Raw genomic sequence first — 20,342 nt, forward strand, 5'->3', positions numbered from 1 at the left:
ACAAAGAGGAGAAATATGCAGATCTCTCTGTAGCTCCTGCTTGGTGGCCCCAAGCAGTGGCTGACTTTGCACCTCCTTGGAGATCCAAGAGCCATTGTACCCACTGGTCAGTGTGAGACCATACCAGATTATAATTCTTCACATCCATAAGTGACACACTCAAGGGGCAGACTCAGTGAGCACCAAAGCCCCACTGAAGCAAGTCCTGCCCCATAAGGGTGTCTCCTGCACAGCATCTCTTCCATTGTAGACATAGCTGGCCCTCACAGCCAATTGGCTTGGAGGTCAATTCCTCCAAGTGATACCAACAGCAATCAAGGCTTAACTACAACAGGACTGTGCACACAGCCCACAAAGGGGTGCACCAAGAGTGTCCACCTCAGGTGATTGGAGAGGCTGAGCCACTGGGCCCTATAGGACACCTACTACACAAGACCACTCTATCAATTCAAGGAGACTTAGCAGCTACCCAAAACATAGAAACAAACACAGGGAAGCAGCCAAAATGCGGAGACAAAGAAACATGTCACAAATGAAAGAAATGGAAGAAAGCAAAATACTGGATATAGAGTTCAAAACCATAGTTGTAATATTACTCAAGAATCTTCTAGAAACCTCTGAGGAACTTAGTGAGACTTTCAAGGATCTTAGTGAGAATGCCAAAAATGAAAAAGAACCAGTCAGAAATTAAGCATACACTGACTGAAATAAAGAATTATATACAGAGATTCTAGTAGACTAGAGAATCCCAAGAATCAAGTCAAAAATTTGAAATACAAGGAAGCAAAAAATACCCAACCAGAAGAGTAAAAAGAAAAAAGAATCCAAAAATATGAGATAGTGTAAGGAGCCTTTGGGACAAATTCAAGCGTACCAACCTCCGAATTATGGGGGTGCCAGAAGAAGAGAGAGAGCAAGATATTGAAAACCTATTTGAAGAAATAATAACAGAAAACTTCTCCCACCTGGTGAAAGAAATAGACTTACAAGTCCAGGAAGCACAGAGAACCCCAAACAAGAGGAATCCAAAGAGGACCACACCAAGACACATCATAATTAAAATGCCAAGGGCAAAAGACAAAGAGATCATCTTAAAAGCAGCAAGAGAAAAACAGTTAGTTACCTACAAGGAAGTTCCCATACAACTGACAGCTGATTTCTCAATAGAAACTATGCAGGCCAGAAGGGAGTGGCAAGAAATATTCAAAGTGATGAACAGCAAGAACCTACAACCAATATTACTCTACCCAGCAAAGCTATCATTTAGAATTGAAGGTCAGATAAAGAGCTTCACAGACAAGAAAAAGCTAAGGAGTTTATCACAACCAAACCAGTATTATATGAAATGCTGAAGGGTATTCTTTAAGAAGAGGAGGAAAAAGAAAAAGGTAAAGATAAAAAATTATGAACAACAAAGTGACAACAAATACATATCTATCAACAAGTGAATCTAAAAATTAAATGAATAAAAAATCTGATGAATAGAATAAGCTGGTGAATGTAATAGAATCAGGGGCATGGAAATTAAGCGGACTGACAATTCTCAGGGGGAAGGGGTGTGTGGGGGGTGCGGGAAGAGATTGGACAAAGATCTTATGTGCATGCATGCAGTACCTATGGACGCGGACAGTGGGGTGGCGAGGGCCTGGGGTGGGGTGGGAACTGGGTGGAGGGGAACTATTGGGGGGGAAAAGAGGGACATCTATAATAATCTGAACAATAAAGATTTTTTTTAAAAGACCAGGAAAAGAAAGAGATGGCCAGACCCCAGAGATATCAGCTGTGTTGTATGTCTAAGGAGACAGGACTATAGATAGGCCAGGGAAAGATTTCCAGGTCCCAAGAGTAATCCAAACTGCAGAAAGTCAGATCTAAATAAACCATGGGCACCAGGACTCTAAACAATGGCAATGTGGGGACCAGTGTCCATTCTCTTTATGGTACCTCAACATCTTAAAACTGGGTAGGGCCCAGCCAGTGTGGCTCAGTTGGTTGAGCATCATCCCATGCACCAACAGGTCACTGGTTCAATTCCCAATCAGGGCACATGCCCGGTTGCAGGCTCAATCCCCAGTAGAAGCATGCAGAAGGCAGCCGATCAATGCTTCTCTCCCATCAATGTTTCTCTCTCTCTCTCTCTCTCTCTCTCTCTCTCTCTCTCTCTCTCTCTCTCTCTCTCTCTCTCTCTCTCTCTTTCTTTCTTCTTTTTCTTCTTCTTCTTCTTCTTCTTCTTCTTCTTCTTCTTCTTCTTCTTCTTCTTCTTCTTCTTCTTCTTCTTCTTCTTCTCCTCCTCCTCCTCCTCCTTCTTCTTCTTCTCCTTCTCCTTCTCCTTCTCCTTCTCCTTCTCCTTCTCCTTCTCCTTCTCCTTCTCCTTCTCTCTCCCCCCCTCTCCCTTTCTCTGTCTCTAAAATCAGTAAAAGCATTTTTTTCAAAAAACTGGGTAGGATCTTAGAATTAATGAACAACACCAGGGAGGACAGTGGGGACAAGGGGTAAGGGATAATGTCAAGACTCAGGAAGAGCTAATGTCAAGAATTTTCTGCTCACTCACAGCTGCCCAGAAGCTTGAAAGGAAAAAATTAAGTTGAATTATAGAATATAAAGTTACATATATTGCTCACCTGAATTAATGGAGTGATATTCAGCCCATCATAGTAAATACATACACCATTACTTTTCTTTCCACCTTTTATTATGTAAGTACAATGTGCTATGTCATTAAAGTATTGCCATAGATGTCTAAATTCAAACTGTCTATAAAATGATTTGTATTAAAGGCAAAGCAGCATATTCACATGCATGTGTATAGAACAGGTTCCAATAGGGACTGGGGAAGGAGAGATGTCGGATGAAGAAAGATTTGAGTCCCTTAATTTAGAATTTGAATGTACTCCAAACAAAAAAAAAATGATTCTCTCCAATTCTTTATTATAGTGGCCTAGTAAATCGTGATTCACACAAAAATTGTTGAAGCTGGAACAGCTTGATTTGAACTACCAGATTTGCCTGTGTCTCTCAGATTTGCCAATAGCAGGCTTTCTCTGCTATATTACATTTTACTCCTAAATAAATGTATTTGCAAGATTGATCTACGATGAGAGTAGCAAACTGTTTTTTCAGACTTCACATCTGCCCAAATATACCTGTAAAATGTTATCTTCCTCCACAACATTATGGAAGAAGACAATTCAAAGTATAAGTGACAACAAAACAAAAAGAAGGGAGAGGTCATGTGGGAAAGAGGACTCATATGTGATACTTTAAACAATAAAGGATTTTTTAAAAAGAATATAGTGGCTCAATTTTGGTTAATAAGGAACTATGTCCATGATGAACGTCTACAATGAGGCAGTGAATAACAGTGTTTCCTAAAATAAAATGCTGTATGAAATGAAAAAAAAACACATTCCACTATGTGAAAAAGCCACACACACACACACACACACACACACACACACACACAGAAGAAAAAGAATGGAAAGCAACTGGAGACCTCGCCTGCTTTCCTTGAGTTCTAAATTCATTATCTGGGGAGTGGTCTTGATCCAAGAGACAAAACCATTGGACAAACAAAAACTTTAAGTAAAATCCCCCATTTTAAATGAAGCTATCAAGTCAAAACAAAACTACTTGGAATCTGCAAGCCCATTCAATTCTTATTAGCAAAATTGCAAAAAAGAAACTAGATCAATCAGTGCCCGTGAGGTGAGAAACAGGAGCAAATTGAAAAGCACCTCCAGTGTAGATATAAAGCAACTAAGATCAAGAGACATACCTAAATCTATCTCAGGAAGCCTACAGCCTATTAGCTTATTTCTAAAAACTTGAAAGCAAAGTCAGAAAAAAGAATCCTTATTAAATTTTAAAATGGCATAATCAGGATGGGACAAATGGGCTTCATGATTTACCTGTTCCCCTACAACTCTGGCCCCAAAATCATGGTCCTTGCATGCCCTAGATGTTGCTGGTCAGACTTCAACTCCTCTTCTTCTCCTTACCCTCCTATTTCCATTTGTGATTTGATCTTTTTGCTGATAGAAATATCTTTTGAAACATCTGGACTTCTCGGAGTCTCATGCAAATCTTATATATGAACAGAGCAGGTATCTGTCAGTAGTTGGGATTAAGGGATGCAGGAGATATCTCCACAGCCCATAGCCTCCAACCACACACACACACACACACACACGCACATACGCACATGCACACGCACACACATGCACACGTGCACACACACGCACACACCCAGTAACAAGTATACAACATCTTCCTTGTGACACCATTTCTGTTACAATGGCTGAGCTAAGGTCAATAATTTTGATCCGCTCCCCACTCCCCACCCCAAAGAAAATTCCTGACCAAAAATTTTTAAAATATATTTTATTGATTTTTTTACAGAGAGGAAGGGAGAGGGATAGAGAGTTAGAAACATCAATGAGAGAGAAACATCGATCAGCTGCCTCCTGCACACTCCCTACTGGGTATGTGCCCGCAACCAAGGTACATACCCTTGACCAGAATTGAACCTGGGACCCTTCAGTCTGAAGGCTGACGCTCTATCCACTGAGCCAAACCAGTTAGGGCCTGACCAAAAATTTAAAAAGCTTTCACAATAACTTAATTTCCTACAAGTTATCAAATGTGTGCAAAGCTAGTAAATTATCTTACTCCATTGATGGTACTTGACATTTATAGTTGGGAATTACATATGTTTCATCCCATGCAGCTACAAGACCATTCTCTCTCTAGACCAGCTTCTCCTACAAGAGGACGTGTGGGAAAAATTTGGATGCTCAGACCCTGTGCTCAGGAGTGGGGTTTTTTTTTATTTTATCTAAGAGGTTATATAATTTGAGAGGAACTACTAAAAGAAAAGGAACATAATCAAACATCAGTTGAGGAAAGGAGTCTTTGCCACATATTTATTTATTTTTCTCTCTTTGATTAAGGTGTTACATATGTGTCCCTACCCCCACCCACCCCCCACTCATGCCCTCACTCCCCTGGTGTTTGTGTCCATTGGTTAGGCTTATATGCATCCATGCAAGTCCTTTGGTTGATCTCTCCCCCTTACCCCCACCCTCCCCTACCTTCCCTCTGAGGTTTGAGCATCTGATCAATGCTTCTCTATCTCTGGATCTGTTTTTGTTCACCAGTTTATGTTGTTCATTATATTCCACAAATGAGTGAGATCATGTGATATTTATCTTTCTCTGACTGACTTATTTTGCTTAGCATAATGCTCTCAAATCCATGCTGTTGCAAATGGTAGGAGTTCCTTCCTTTTTACAGCAGCATAGTATTCCATTGTGTAGATGTATCACAGTTTTTTAATCCACTCATCTGCTGATGGGCACTTAGGCTGTTTCCAAAGCCAACATCACCCTAATACCAAAACCAGATAGAGACAACACAATGAAAGAGAATTACAGGCCAATATCCCTCATGAACATAGATGCCAAAATCCTCAACAAAATTCTAGCAAATCAGAATTCTCCAGATCCAGCATTACATCAGAAAGATCATACACCATGACCAAGTAGGATTTATCCCAGGGATGCAAGGATGGTACAATATCTGCAAATCAATAAACATCATACATTACATAAACAAATTAAGAGATAAAAATCACATAGTCATATCAATTGATGCAAAAAATCATTTGACAAAATCCAACACGCTTTTTTTGATAAAAAAAATACCTCAACATAATAAAAGCCTTATATGACAAACCTACAGCCAACAACATGCTCAATGGGGAAAAACTAAAACCATTTCCCCTAAGAACAGGAACGAGGCAGGGATGCCCACTCTCACCACTCCTGTTCAACATAGCACTAGAAGTGCTATCAATAGCAATTAGACAAATTGGAATAGAAGACGTAAAACTGTCATTATTTGCAGATGACATGATACTGTACATAGACAACCCTAAAGATTCTGCCACGTAGTTATTTGTGATGTCTGGAAACTGCCGTAGAGGGAGCCATTTCTTAGCAAAATGGTAGTTAACTGTGGCCGCTACCAGGGTCCTGTGAGTTGGTTGGGCCTCTGCCCAGGAAGCTCCCCAGTGAAGGAGAAAGGAAATGCAACTCAGAGACAAAGGACATGGAGCACGTACTGTGGTCCCTGTGCATTCCGCTGTCATTCTCAACAGATGGGGCTCAATAAGTACATTTACGCTTCAGGAAAACAGGAAGGGGCTGAGATTCAGACCAGTGATTTGATGTGAGGAAAGCATCCTCCCAAATCCATTGCCCCTTTCCCAAGGTCACCTGCCTTCCCTTCCCTTGGAAATGCTGATTCCAAGAGCAAAGAGAAACAAACTGGCTTTGGGACCAAGAGTATCAGGCAGAAAACGGGCAAGAGATGCCATCTTTGCTTATTTCCACTATCACTCTGTACCTTTCCCTCCGAAAATCACTGAAAGGCTGTGTCTGAGAATGTATGTGTTTTTTATTTATAGTTATGCCTGCATACATATAACTAATGCTATTTTAGTGGCCACTGAAAGCTTGCTGTGAAAGTGCAGTTTCTATATGTAAAGGGAGAATAGGAAAACATTTCTACTCCCACCCTGCAATTCTCAGCACTTTTTAAATTACCTGTCATATCTGGTATTAAAATTGACAATCTGCATTTATTTTGAATATGAAACACATATTAAACTTTCACTTTAACAAATATTAGAAATGAAACCATGGCAGCTCAAATCATTGCATTTCTCGATTTTAATTCAAGTCAGGGAATATAACTATGCACAAAGTGTACATGGCAAGAGGTGCTACAAGAAGCCCAAGAGGTAATCATACCAACATCCCTGTCCTCTTTGAGGTCCTGCTTTGAAGGACTGGTCTGCTTTTCAACTCTGCCAACAACTGGTCTGGCCTGTCTTCCATGAGGGTATATCTAGATTAGGGAGAAATGTACCCATGTGCATACACACAGAGGTAATTTGCAGTGAAGGTAGTAGGTGACAGGTGCCAAATGAATTCTGCCAACTAAAAGTACTCTATAAACCCAAAGAAGAGATGACTGGGACCATTGTAGTCATGGAAGGGTTTTTGGAGGGAAATGGGACTTGGTTTCCACCATAAAGGACCAGTGGGACTTAAAGAGGGAGAGAGGAGGGAGGAACACATTCTACATGAGAGAAAGCCAAGCTTCAGTGGAGTAGTAGCTAGGCCAGTTTGGAGAGCAGCCAGCCAGCCATGCATTTGATGGAGAGGAACCCAGACTCGGGACACAGACTGGGTTTGAATGCTGGTTCTATCACTTCCTAGCTGATGAGCTGGAGTAAGCCTTACCTGTGTGTACCTCATAGACATTTCATGCAGATTAAATGCATTCGTTTCTATGACGTGCTCAGACCAGGTGGTTTGGAGTAGAGTAGTCCTATAGGTGAGTTCTGGAAACAGGTTTGAAAGGCAGACTGAGGCCCACTCATGGACTTGCTTTGGGCTTGGTCTTAAAAAACACGGGAAGCAATTGAGGGCTTTGAGTGGCATGAAAGTCAAAGTAACACAGACTATCTTTCGTGATGTGTCAGTGCAAGGGTTTCCTTCTGTATGCTTTCCTCTGAATTCACTCTTTTATACATCTCTTAGAAAATGCTCATTTTCCTCACCATATCTTTTCATTCCAGCTTTCACTCTTTTCATTTTTATAATTGTTTTATTCAAATTGGTGAAGGTTTGCATTTATATTACTTCCATACTCTATGATTACTAAGCTGAACTATACTAGTAAGCCTGAAAATAAAGATGGACCATAACAAAGGACATTTTCCCCCAGCCTAATTGCTATTAAGAACAATATCTGTTTAAAGCAAGAAAGTCTTCATGTATTGTATACCCATCATCAGCAAAATATTAGATTCATTGAGTTTATAATTTACAAATGTAAGAATAAGGTGCCCCAGGGGTGTATTCCAAGCGAGGCTAGATTCAGGAATACAGAATTAATCACCCTACCCAGTGTTAAAAATCAGATTTATGATATTTAATTAAGTAACCCAATGATAACTCCAGCTCTGACAAGTTGTCTTTATACCAAGCATGTAATACAAATATTAGCAGTCAAGGGAAGTGCGCAGTCTTCAAATGGGATCATTTTTCTTAAGAACAATTTCTGTCCTATTTGACCTAAATCCTTTTCTCAGCTCAATGCTGGCAGCATGTTTGAACACTCTGGTACCTGGCCCCACAACCTCCTTGGCCTCTTCTGAATGCAGCCCCAGCCCCGGTGACAGTTCTTCAGGGCTGGCTTCTCTCCCTCCAGCATTCAGCCTGCGTCCTGCATGGGTGCTCGCTCAGCTGCACACATGCTCATGTGGATCCCGCAGGGCATTTAGCACCACGTGGGCAACCTCAGCCACTGAAGGCTGATATGGACAACAGCTTCTCCCATTCTTCCCTGGGGCAGTGAATCTGGGAAACATCTTACAAGCTGCCCAAAAAGTCCCAGCGGCATTAAGCCTCAGCCACCCACAGCAGTGCTGACTCAGGGATGTATATTTACCTGGGTTTTCCTTCCTTTCCCATTTCACTTCCAAGCTCACTTCCCACATAAACTACTTGAACACAAGCCTTTTTCTCAGACTTGGCTTTCAGTGGCGCCCCAACTACAATAGCTGGAAAGCACAAATCCAAATACAGGGAAACAGAGTCTATTTTGGCATATTAAAGTGATGTCAAATATCTATAAGAATCCATAACTGTGGTCTATACTACAGAAGAGACATTTATTTTAGTTTAGAAAATGAGTAGTGTTATATAAATATCCCCAGAAGCAGTTAGACTTTATTTCATTCTTTTATTATTTTAAGGCTATTTTGGGAAGCTTTGAATATACAGCTGCCACCTACATTTCCCCAGATCCTAGTTGGCAATTATATATTAAATCTAAGATGTGGTAAATTGAGTGATAAGGCAGAAAGTTGAGTTTATACCAGATATAAAGACTGTTTTAGCCTGTGTTTTGTATTGACACGTGTTAAAGATGACATTTTTTATGAAGATTCTCTGATTATAAGCATTATCTTATTATCTTGGCAAACTGATTTCTATGCAGGAATATCTTTGTTATTGAAGAGAATGTGTTTGACACAGCTTTGTGAAAAACTTTATTATCACAGGTAGAAATGATACAGAAAAGCATAGGAATGAGGTCTAAGATACAAGGACAAGGATCTTTGTATTAGAAAAATATTGTTAGCCCTGGCCAGTGTGGCTCAGTTGGTCAGGTGGAGACCCAGGCACTGAAAGGTTGCCAGTTCGATTCCCAGTCAGAACACATGCCCAGGTGTCAGACCCGATCCCCTGTAGGGGGTTTGGGGGAGGCAGCTGGTCAATCTTTTGCTGTCACATCTATGTTTCACTCTCTCCTTCTCCCTTCCTCTCTCTCTCTAAAAATCAATTTAAAAAATCTTTAAAGAAAAACATCATTAAATAGAACTGCATATAATCTTAAATATACAAAAAATACAAAATTCATCTTGAAGCTCAGAAATCTCTGTATACGAAAAATACAATGAAGCATTGAGACACTCTGAATCTAAGGGAGAGAAAGGAAGGAATTGTGTTCAATTCTGGGCTTACTAAGCAGTTCAATATTGAGGCAAGGTAGGGCATAAAGGAATATAAAATGCTGTGCCCATAGCAATTTGGAGAACTGGGCACACCTCATTGCAGTACATACCACAGTTTCCCTCACACTGTAGATGAGGAAACAGGCTCCCGGTCACTTGCTCAAGCTCCTAAAGCTCCAAGTGGCAGATCTACTGCATTGTGGCTAATATACAGGGTTAGGCAAAAGTAGATTTACAGTTGTGAGTATGTGAAACAGAGTTTATTCTTTTATTTTTAATACATTTTTATTGATTTCAGAGAGGAAAGGAGAGGGAGAAAAAGATAGAAACATCTTTTGATGAGATGAAACATCAAATGATGAAAGAGAACCATTAATTGGCTGCCTCCTGCACACTCCCCAACTGGGGATCGAGCCCTCAAACTGGGCATGTGCCCTGACCGGGAATTGAACTGTAACCTCTTGGTTCATAGGTCAATGCTCAACCACTGAGCCACGTAAGCTGAACAGAGTTTATTCTTATATTATTATTTATTGACCAGAGGCCAGATGCATGAAATTTGTGCAATAGACTTGGCCCCCTCCCACTGCGGCTTCATCCAGAAGGAAGGACGTCTGGTCTAATTAGCATATTATGCTTTTATTATTATAGATTATTGTATCATTTTTCATACAAACAAATGTAAACCTACTTTTACCTCACCCCGTACTGTGTGTCATTTATTTTATTTTAATCACAGTTATCTCCAGAGTGCCTGGCACAGTACCTATCTTAAATCATAAAGAGGTAATATGCAAATTAACCCTCACACCCTGACAAGATGGCTGCCTACAACCAGGCCAGCAGGGGGTTAGTGAGGGACGACCAAATGACTGAACAGCAGGCTGCATGGGGTGACCAAGCTGGTGGGGGGTGGGGGACCATGAGGAGTGACCAGGCTGACAGGGGGCAGTTGGGGGCAACCAGGCTGGCGGGAGGGCAGTTGGGGGCGACCAGGCTGGCAGGGGGGGCAGTAAGAAGTGACCAAGCCAGCGGGGGGTTGTAATTGGGGGCGACCAGGCCAGCAGGGGGGGGGCAGTTGGGGGCAATTAGGCTGGCAGGGAGGGCAGTGAGGGGTGACTAGGCTGGTGGGGGGGGCAGTTAGGGGCGACCAGGCCAGAAGAGGGGACAATTAGGGGCGATCAGGCCAGCAGGGGGGGCAGTTAGGGGCGACCAGGCAGGCAGGCAGGTGAGTGACTAGGAGCCAGCGGTCCAGGATTGTGAGAGGGATGTCCGACTACTGGTTTAGGCCTAAACCGGCAGTCAGACATCCCCGAGTGGTCCCGGATTGGAGAGGGTGCAGGCTGGGCTGAGGGAAGCGCACCCCCGCCCCCGTGCACAAATTTTGTGCACTGGGCCTCTAGTTATATATAATGATCAATAAATATTTGTTTCCATGAATGAATAAATCAATGAATGAATGGTTAAGAAAAGGGCACCATTAGCGCCTTTTCAGTCTTCTCTGGGATATCAGGGGCCACAAACACAAAAGCAGTTACATTGCCAGTAACTCATGTAGTACCACTGGAGGAAACCACTGGAGTGTGCACAGATGAAAAATACCTTACTGATTTTTCATAGATTTTAATCACAGTTATCTCCAGAGTGCCTGGCACAGTACCTATTAAAGGCCTAAAAAGCCTTTAATGCGAAAAAAGTTTTACTTCCAAGTTAGAGATTAAATGCTTATAAAGAAAATAACTAGTGAAGATTACCATGCTATGAAGGTCATTGCTACATCAATAAGTGATACATGGGTGTAAGTGACTGATACTATGTTTTCTGTTATTTCACTACTAGAGGCCTGGTGCACAAAATTTGTGCACGGGTGTGGTCCCTAGGCCTGGCCGGCAATCGAAGCATGAGCGTCTGGCATGGAAGGGCAGTTCCCAGCTGACCTCTGGGCCCTGGGCAGCACCTGGGCCCCCAGATCCTCACGTGCCTCCTCTGCCTGAGTCATCAGGCCCCACCCAGCTCCCTCAGCACCTGGCAGCCAGGTGGCAGCCCCACCCTCCACCGCCACTGCTGGTCACCTGCTATACCATTCCACTCGGTCCCGCTCTCATCGGGGCCATTGAGGCCAGCAGTGCCTCCATTGCCACCTACTGCCAGTGCCATGTCTCTGATGCCTGCCATGTTCCACGCTGCCCTCTGAGGGTCAGCACACGTCATAGTGAGCAGTCGAACTCCCACTCAAACTCCCAGTCAAAAGGACAATTTGCATATTAGGCTTTTATTATATAGGATTTTTTTGGAGTGCAGGCTGTCAGCTAGGCAGTGATCTCACACTGAACAGCCTTAATGCGAGGTAAAGGCAGTTACCAAGTAGGAGGAAAAGGAACAGAGAGAAGATATGCAATTTGAAGAACTGCATAACTATCTTCCACGGGGTGAGTTTACAATTAAACTGGGCCACAGAAAAAAAGAATCAACTTGTGGAGGAATTTCTATCAAACATGGCTTTAAAGACCCATAGTTCTATTTGATGAATTTATGAAGAGTCTTCTGTTTTTCCTAACTTAACAGAGTCAATCTATTTATAACCCAGACTATTTTCTAAAAGTTTTATTACCTGAATACATCATTCAGTTTCCAGCCAGGGAAAGAGACAGATTTCTGGTTATTTCAAATGGAGTGATTAGTAACAAAAATGTTAAAACACAATTGTAACAGAGAATTGGTTGCAAATGTATTGGAAGGACAGAAGAAATAAAAAGGGGTATAGGCGGAATCCAGGAGTCCTCACTGAATCAGCACTGTCATCGAGCAGGGACCCAGTACTTGTCACACTCTTATTCACTGTGTGGGTGGGGAAGCATGCAGTCCCACTGATTCTGCTGGAACCACCCCTGGTGCTGTTTATATTGACCTCCCCACTGCACAGTAGAGGTCATCCTACTGTGACAGACACACAGTCTTAGCTGCTGTCACTGTCAGCTTGTGGGGGCTCCACAAAGGGGAAGCAGTCATACCTGGACCAGGTGATTGTAAACATTGGCAATTAATGGGGATACAGTAAAGAGGTACTTGTGAAAGAACAGCCACAGGGTGACGATAGCCTATATTTTAGTTGACGGCATACTGACATAGTAAACTCTGTAACCACTTTTTCATTGTATTTATAGTGAATACTAACAACACATCTATTACAGTCACTACACTATAGTAAAAGAATCAAATTCTGTGTTCAAAAGCAGCTATTGGCACTCTCCATTTTCATCCCTAGTAAAGCATAGGCTGGGTAGGGAGCAGACTCTTGTGTGGGAGGGCTTAGTGTGTGTCCAGTTGAACACATTCTGGTTGTACCATGCAAGGCAGAATTATGACCCTGTTATGTCTTTTTGTAGAGATTGAGCATAGGCAGGTTAAGGGTATAAGTAGATTGAGATTGAGTACAGATCGATGCATATGAGTTCAAAGTTGACCAGGAGTGGACTTGTGATGGCTACTTTTACCTGTCAATTAGATTGGGCCATGTGTGATTAAACATTATTCTGGGTATGTTTGTGAAGGTATTTCGTGAGAGATTAACATTGGAATCAAAGTCTGAGTAAAGAAGATTGCCCTCCCCAATATAGGTGGGATTTATGCAATGCTTTGAAGGCCTGATTAGAATAAGAAACTGAGTAAGAAAGAATTCTTTCTGTCTGCCTGACTACTCTCAAGCCATAACATCAGTCTTCTCTTGCTTTCACACTTGGACTGGAACTTACTTATTGGCTCTCCTGGTAATCAAGCCTTCAGATCCAGCACTTGGGGGTCTCCAGTTTGCCAACTGCAGATTTTGGACTTCTCAGTCTCCATAATCACATGAACCAATTCTTTATAGTATAAAGAATATATATATATATGACATTCAGAAGGACAAAAAAAAAGTCCCTATGGAGAACTAAATCCATGAAATGCAAAATCAAATTGAAGAAATACCTCAAAGGTCAAGTGAACATGTAAGGATATAAAAATAATAAGAAAAGTACATAGAGGAGATGTAAATATCACCAGACTAGAAGACAGGAACAGAACAGAAGGTGGTGAGGCAACATAATGATCAGCCCTACAGTGATTAACAGCCTTGGCAGAAAATGAGTGAAAACAGATGAATGGTTTTTGGAATCCTTAAAAGGAAACTGAGTTTCACATCCAAAGAGAAGATGGAGTTCATGGAACTCTGTCAAGGTGGTGATTAAAATGTCGAGGGGTATAACTGAACAAAGGTGTGCCAAAGGCTGTTAGAAATTCCAAAAGGTATGGTGTGTGTGTGTGTGTGTGTGTGTGTGTGTGTGTGTGTGTATGTGTGTGTGTGTGTGTGTTTCTGGACACTTCTATTCACAAATAAGTACAAATTTTGTGCTATGTTGGCCATAGAAGTGCTTAGTAGAGTGAAAATTAAACTGGAATCAAGGATATCTGGATTCCGGTCTTAGTTCTGTTACTAACCAACCTTAGGATGAGTCATTTAACTCAGTTTACTTTAAATTTGCTCATGATACACAACCCCAGTCTTTCTAGACCTCCTTTATGTAAAGATGTGAAACAAGATCCCTGGTCCCCAAACACCATGGGAAATTGCCAGTTTCAAGCCTAGGGACTCTAGTTGATATGGAATGAGCTCTAATGTGGATTTTTTAAAAGTTCCTCTGGTAACTCTGAAACAGTCAGTTTTGGGAACCACTCATCTATAGAATCTCTCTGATTCCTGCCAGATCTAAAACCTCAGAGTGATCTCCGAGTCACCAAGAACAAATGCCCATCCATCAAATTGGGTGTTTGATTCACTCGAGCCACAAAAGTAGCAGGGGGATTTGGTTTTCAAATAGACTCACTACAAGGCACTGTTAGTTTTGTTTTATTATTTGGTTGTAAGGGGAGAATGAGCACTTGGCATAATACATGTGCCTTTATGACACCAACACACCTATGATTAAACCAAATGATTAAAAGAATCAGAGGGGAAGGGAGCGTAGATTGGTAGATAAACCTATCATGAGATCTAGAAAAAAAATGTATACTTTTCCATGAAACTAAATAGAAGTCATGAGTACAAAGAGAGCAAATGTTTTCATTTAATATTAACTTTCCTTTTCTGAAAACCCACTGAGGGCTGTGCAATGGTCTGGCACAGGCAATGACACACACGAGTGGGAATCTGATTATACTGTATCTGACGGGAAAATTGCTCATTTAGGACAGTTCTCATTTTTCAGTTTTTTTAGTTACATTTACTAAGGGTTCAGTATTGCTCAGCTCACCTTTTTTAGGAGCTTCTTAATACCACAAACATGAAAACTTAATTTTGCACAAATATATATGTATTATGACTTATCTAGATCCAAAAATTCTTCTTGTACCTGAAAAATACTTTGTGGCTCCTTTAAAAAATGTTTGAAACCTCTATTTGATTAAAAATTTTATATTGCATTTCCTTATTCAATATTAATTACACTGTATGGTTCACTTTTTGGGTAATAATTCATTTTATCAAACCTCCCTGGGACATCCTGAGATGTTTATGAACTCATCACTATGATGATTTGACTTTTATTTAGAAAAAAAGTGTATTACTACCTAGCCATCCCCATTTTCTAAGAAACCCTCTCCCTACTCCTAAATTAGAAAGCAGGCCTGAATTTTAACCTTTTTGGTCTGCAATAAAAGTGTTTTAAAGCCTTCTTTGAATGAACAATATCATTATTTCAGTGCTTGGATTTATCTAATTTCGTAAGATGTCTAGGGCAATACAGTTTCTGTGAAACCCAGATTAACAATTCTTGCTGCCATGTATATTTGACAACTAATTAACGGCTCCCACATTCATATGGCTCCTTAGAAGCACTTCAGACGCATCATAGTCATCCTAATCCAGAGATCTGGAATGACAAAGTATTTAGAGAAGGAGGGGATTGGAGAGAGCATGAAATGCAACTTCCTCCTTATTTGCAAACTATATGTCTACCCTGAAAAATGGGCACTCAGCTTCTGCATGCACTCCTGGGACAAGGAGAGAGCCAGACCAGTGCTGAAGCTCTGTTACTTGGAAACACCATCGTTTATAGGGCTGCTGACTTCTAACTTCACAGTTCTGACCTGAAGACTAAGCTCCTTGCCCTCATAGCTCTCAAAATACTTCAAAACATCTCAAAGTTGCACATACTAGTACCTACTTCCTACTGCTGTCCCTCCCAAAACGTAGTTTTTCTAGGTCCCTTTTACCCAAGACTTCTTTTTCTAGACCTACTGTAATTCCAAAATAAGAATGTTTTTTCTATAGAAAGAAAATATTATTTTTGTAAAGGGGTTATTGATTTCTCTTTTAGAATTTAAAATTGAATGTTTATTATAGAAAACCTAAAGATTTTGTTTTGTTTTATAATGTATAAGTACTTACCAGGCACCACATGTTCTTTTAATGAACTCATTAGTCAGTGGGTTACTTCTCCCAAGCAAAGGCAATATCATATTCATCTTTGAGTCCTCAAGAGCTAACAGATTGCCAGCATGTGATGAACATTCAATAAATGTTTGCCTTAACTAATGAAATCCAAGACACCTCAACTGAATTTTTTCAAGAGAATATTAATATGTTTATTGATTACAGGTGATAATAGATGATACACTTGTTTCATTTCCATATATAATTTTATCTGGTGCCATAATTCAATTTAGCTATATTGCACAGGATGTGCCAACAATCATTAATAACCAAATAAACTCCATGACTCTACTTGGGTGACCCTATTAATGGTGAATTCCAGGTCACAACACAGCAACTGCCAGTTCAACTCCACCAAGGATCCTGAAGACAATGGCTTCTGTGCCCAACTAGGTTGTAAATAAATTTCAAATGGGATTACCCTGAAGGAATTCTAACTTCATACTGTTTGGGTAATTTACCAATATGACTTCAGAAAAGACTAACTTTACATAGCACATTTTAAAAAAACCATTTATTCAGCATCATGATCATACTATTACATTTAGCAGTCAGCAGCATGGGTGAAAAAGTATATATATATATACATTAAAACCCTTTGTAGGAATGCTTTACACTTTACACAGAACAGAAACTAAAATAACCTGTTATACAATTAGTCACATATACAGTCCTTGAGTTTTTGCCCAGTCACATGAGTATTGTCTAACACATGTCTTCTTGTAGCCGCCAGGCCCTGTCACCACTGTGCCTGGCTTAGTTCACAATCTATTGTAACCTGTAGCTTCCCTGTCACTTCTCTGGCTCTCCTCTCCTGCTAAGCTTTGTTTCCTGGAAGTAATTAAAACCTTCTGCTACTGATACAGTTACTGCTACTGCTGGAACCGCCATAGCCACCTTGGTTTTGTGGTTTGGCAAAGTATTGGACTCCACCACAATAGGGGCCCGAGCTTCTGCCTCCAAAGTTTCCTCCTTTCATAGGCCCCAAATTTGAAGACTGATTGTTGTAATTGTCAAAATCATTGTAGCTTCCGCCACCTCCCAAATTGCTTCCATCATTACCAAATCCATTATAGTCATCCCCGCTGCCACCATATCCATCACCATCGTGTCTGCCACCAAAGCCACCTTGACCACTGAGATTTCCTCTATGAACAAAATTGTCATTCCCACTAAAACCACCTCTACGACCACCTTCAAAGTTTCTAGAACCACTTCGACCTCTTTGGCTGGATGAAGCACTGGCCATCTCTTGCTTAGATAGGGCTTTCCTTCACAGTTGTGGCCATTCACAGTATGGTATTTCTGAGTGACAATCTTGTCTACAGAGTCATGGTCATAAAATGTTACAAAAGCAAAACCTCTCTTCTTGCCACTGCCTCAGTGAGTCCTGATTTCAATCATTTCCATTTGCCCATACTGTTCAAAATAATCTCTTAGCTGATATTCTCCATTGTCTTCTTTAACACCACAGACTAAAATATTTTTCACAGTTTAGTGGGCACCAGGTCTTTGAGAATCTTCTCTTGAGACAGCCTGTCTGGTTCCACAATTCTTCCATCCGCCTCGTGTGGCCTTGCTTTCATGGCTACATCCACCTCCTCCGCTGATCCAAAGCCTCTGCAGCACTTGGTGTTTGGATCTCTCATCAACACACAGTCTGTGAGCATCCCCGTTGCTCCTCAGACTCTCATAGTTGTTTCAAAGCTCAAACCTCTGATGAAGAGCTTCTGCAGCTGTTTGGGCTCATTGGGAGACATTGAAATTACAACTGCAGGAGGGGAGATTTTAATGATGCTGGGTGGTGTCCACCAGTAGAAAGTCAATTGAATTTTTAAAAACCTGGTCATTTTTAATTAATTGCATAATAAACACCTCTCTAGTCCAAGATCTGCAAATGAATGAAAGGCCAGCTGTTTACACAGAACAAAGGGATCTCCTGGATGCAATATGGATGTTCTGTGCTAATATTATTTCCCCAGTAATTTTTCTTTTTCATAAAATCTATTATTTTTCAGGATAATATTATTTTCACTATTTTTCTGATTATATATAAAGCCCAGGGTCTAATCCAGGTATTGTATTCATCCCTCTTTTATAAAAATTATACTAGAGGTATATTTTCCTTTTATAGCCCATTTTCAAAATTCTTTCTTTCATTAAAAATCTTAGCTATTAATAACAATAACAAAAATCTTGCAGCTGGACATCCTATATCTTGGACACTTTTGAAAAAACTTGCAAAAGCTATTAAATTGTCATCATCCAATCCTTGTGAGATATGTATAATTCCCCAGGCTTTTTTCCTTTTACAAAATGATGTCATATAATTGCCTTAAAAACATTCCTTGACCTAAGAAACATGTACTTAACACATAGTTGCCACACCCCAAACTCTCCTGGAGAGTTATTTCCCCTCAGGGAACCCTGGAGCAAACTGTATTTCTGAGACCAAGACTATTTTGACCCAAAGATTTGAGAGTGTCTTTGCCATCCCCACAAGAACCCAAATAGTAATCCTCATTTCTTTTTGTGTTTTTTTTAAAATAAATCTTTATTGTTCAGATTATTACAGGTGTTCCTCTTTTTTTCCCCCCATAGCTCCCCTCCACCTGATTCCCCGCCCCACCCCATGCCCTTACCCCCCACCACTGTCTTCATCCATAGGTGTAAGATTTTTGTCCAATCTCTTTCCACACCCCTCACACTCCCTTCTCCCTGAGAATTGTCAGTCCACTCCCTTTCTATGTCCCTGATTCTATTATATTCCCCAGTCCATTCTGTTCTTCAGATTTTTTAGTCACTTGATTTTTAGATTCACTTGTTGGTAGGTATGTATTTGATGTCATTTTGTTGTTCATAATTTTTATCTTTACCTTTTTCTTCTTCTTCCTCTTCTTAAAGAATACCCTTCAGCATTTCATGTAATCCTGGTTTGGTGGTGATGAACTCCTTTAGTTTTTTCTTGTCTGTGAAGCTCTTTATCTGACCTTCAACTCTGAATGATAGCTTTGCTGGGTAGAGTAATCTTGGTTGTAGGTTCTTGCTGTTCATCACTTTGAATATTTCTTGCCACTCCCTTCTGGCCTGCATAGTTTCTGCTGAGAAATCAGCTCACAGTCGTATGGGTGCTCCCTTGTAGGTAACTAACCGTTTTTCTCTTGCTGCTTTTAAGATTCTCTCTTTGTCTTTTGCCCTTGGCATTTTAATTATGATGTGTCTTGGTGTGGTCCTCTTTGGATTCCTCTTGTATAGGGTTCTGTGTGCTTCCTGAACTTGTAAGTCTATTTCTTTCACCAGGTGGGGGAAGTTTTCTGTCATTATTTCTTCAAATAGGTTTTCAGTACCTTGCTCTCTCTCTTATTCTGGCACCCCCATAATTCTGATGTTGGTACACTTGAAGTTGTCCCAGAGGATCCTTACACTATCTTCATATTTTTGGATTCTTTTTTCTTTCTGTTTTTCTGGTTGGGTGTTTTTTGTTTCCTCATATTTCAGATCTTTGGTTTGATTCTTGGGGTACGTTGATCTACAGTTGAGTTTCTGTATATTCTTTATTTTAGACAGTGTATGCTTAATTTCTGACTGGTCCTTTTCCATTTTTTTGGCATTCTCATTAAGGTCCTTGAGGGTCTCACTAAGCTCCTCGGAGGTCTCATCAAGTTTCTCGGTGGTTTTTAGAAGATTTTTGAGTAACCTTATAAATGTGGTTCTGAACTCTATGTCGTCCAGTAGTTTGCTTTCCTCCATTTCTTTCATTCGTGACATGTTTCTTTGTTTCCGCATTTTGCTGCTTCCCTGTGTTGATGGAGTAGCTTTGTGTGGTAGGTGACCTATAGGGGCCAGTAGCTCAGCCTCCCCAATCACCTGAGGTGGATGCTCTTGGTACACCCCTTTGTGGGCTGAGTGCAAAGTCTTGGTGTAGTTAAGCCTTGATTGCTGTTGGTACACTGGGAGGAATTGACCTCCAGGACAATTGGCTGTGAGGACCCGCTGTGTCTATAATGGAAGAACTGCTGTGCTGGAGACATGCTTATGGGGCAGGACTTGTTTCAGTGGGGCTTTGGTGCTCACTGAGTCTGCCTCTTGAATATGTCACTTATGGATGTGAGGAGTTGAAATCTGGTGTCTCACACTGACCACTAGGTACACTGGCTTCTGGATCTCCAATGGGGTGCAGGTCAGCTACTGTCTGAGGCCACCCAGCAGGAGCTACAGCGAGAACTACAGTTTTCTCCTCTTTGCTTGGGGTTTGGAGGTTTTGGAGCTGTCTGACCCAGGCTG

General features: G+C 41.0%; 1 pseudogene across 1 annotated transcript; it reads right to left on the minus strand.

Moving 5' to 3' along the window:
* Positions 1 to 16,899: 16,899 nt before the first annotated feature.
* Positions 16,900 to 17,809, minus strand: LOC308246193 (heterogeneous nuclear ribonucleoprotein A1-like; annotated as a pseudogene). Its single transcript has one exon. The product of its transcript is annotated as a heterogeneous nuclear ribonucleoprotein A1-like (transcript).
* Positions 17,810 to 20,342: the final 2,533 nt, after the last annotated feature.

The sequence above is a fragment of the Plecotus auritus genome (assembly GCF_963455305.1).
Source record: "Plecotus auritus genome assembly, chromosome: 4".
Taxonomy (NCBI): Eukaryota; Metazoa; Chordata; class Mammalia; order Chiroptera; family Vespertilionidae; genus Plecotus; species Plecotus auritus.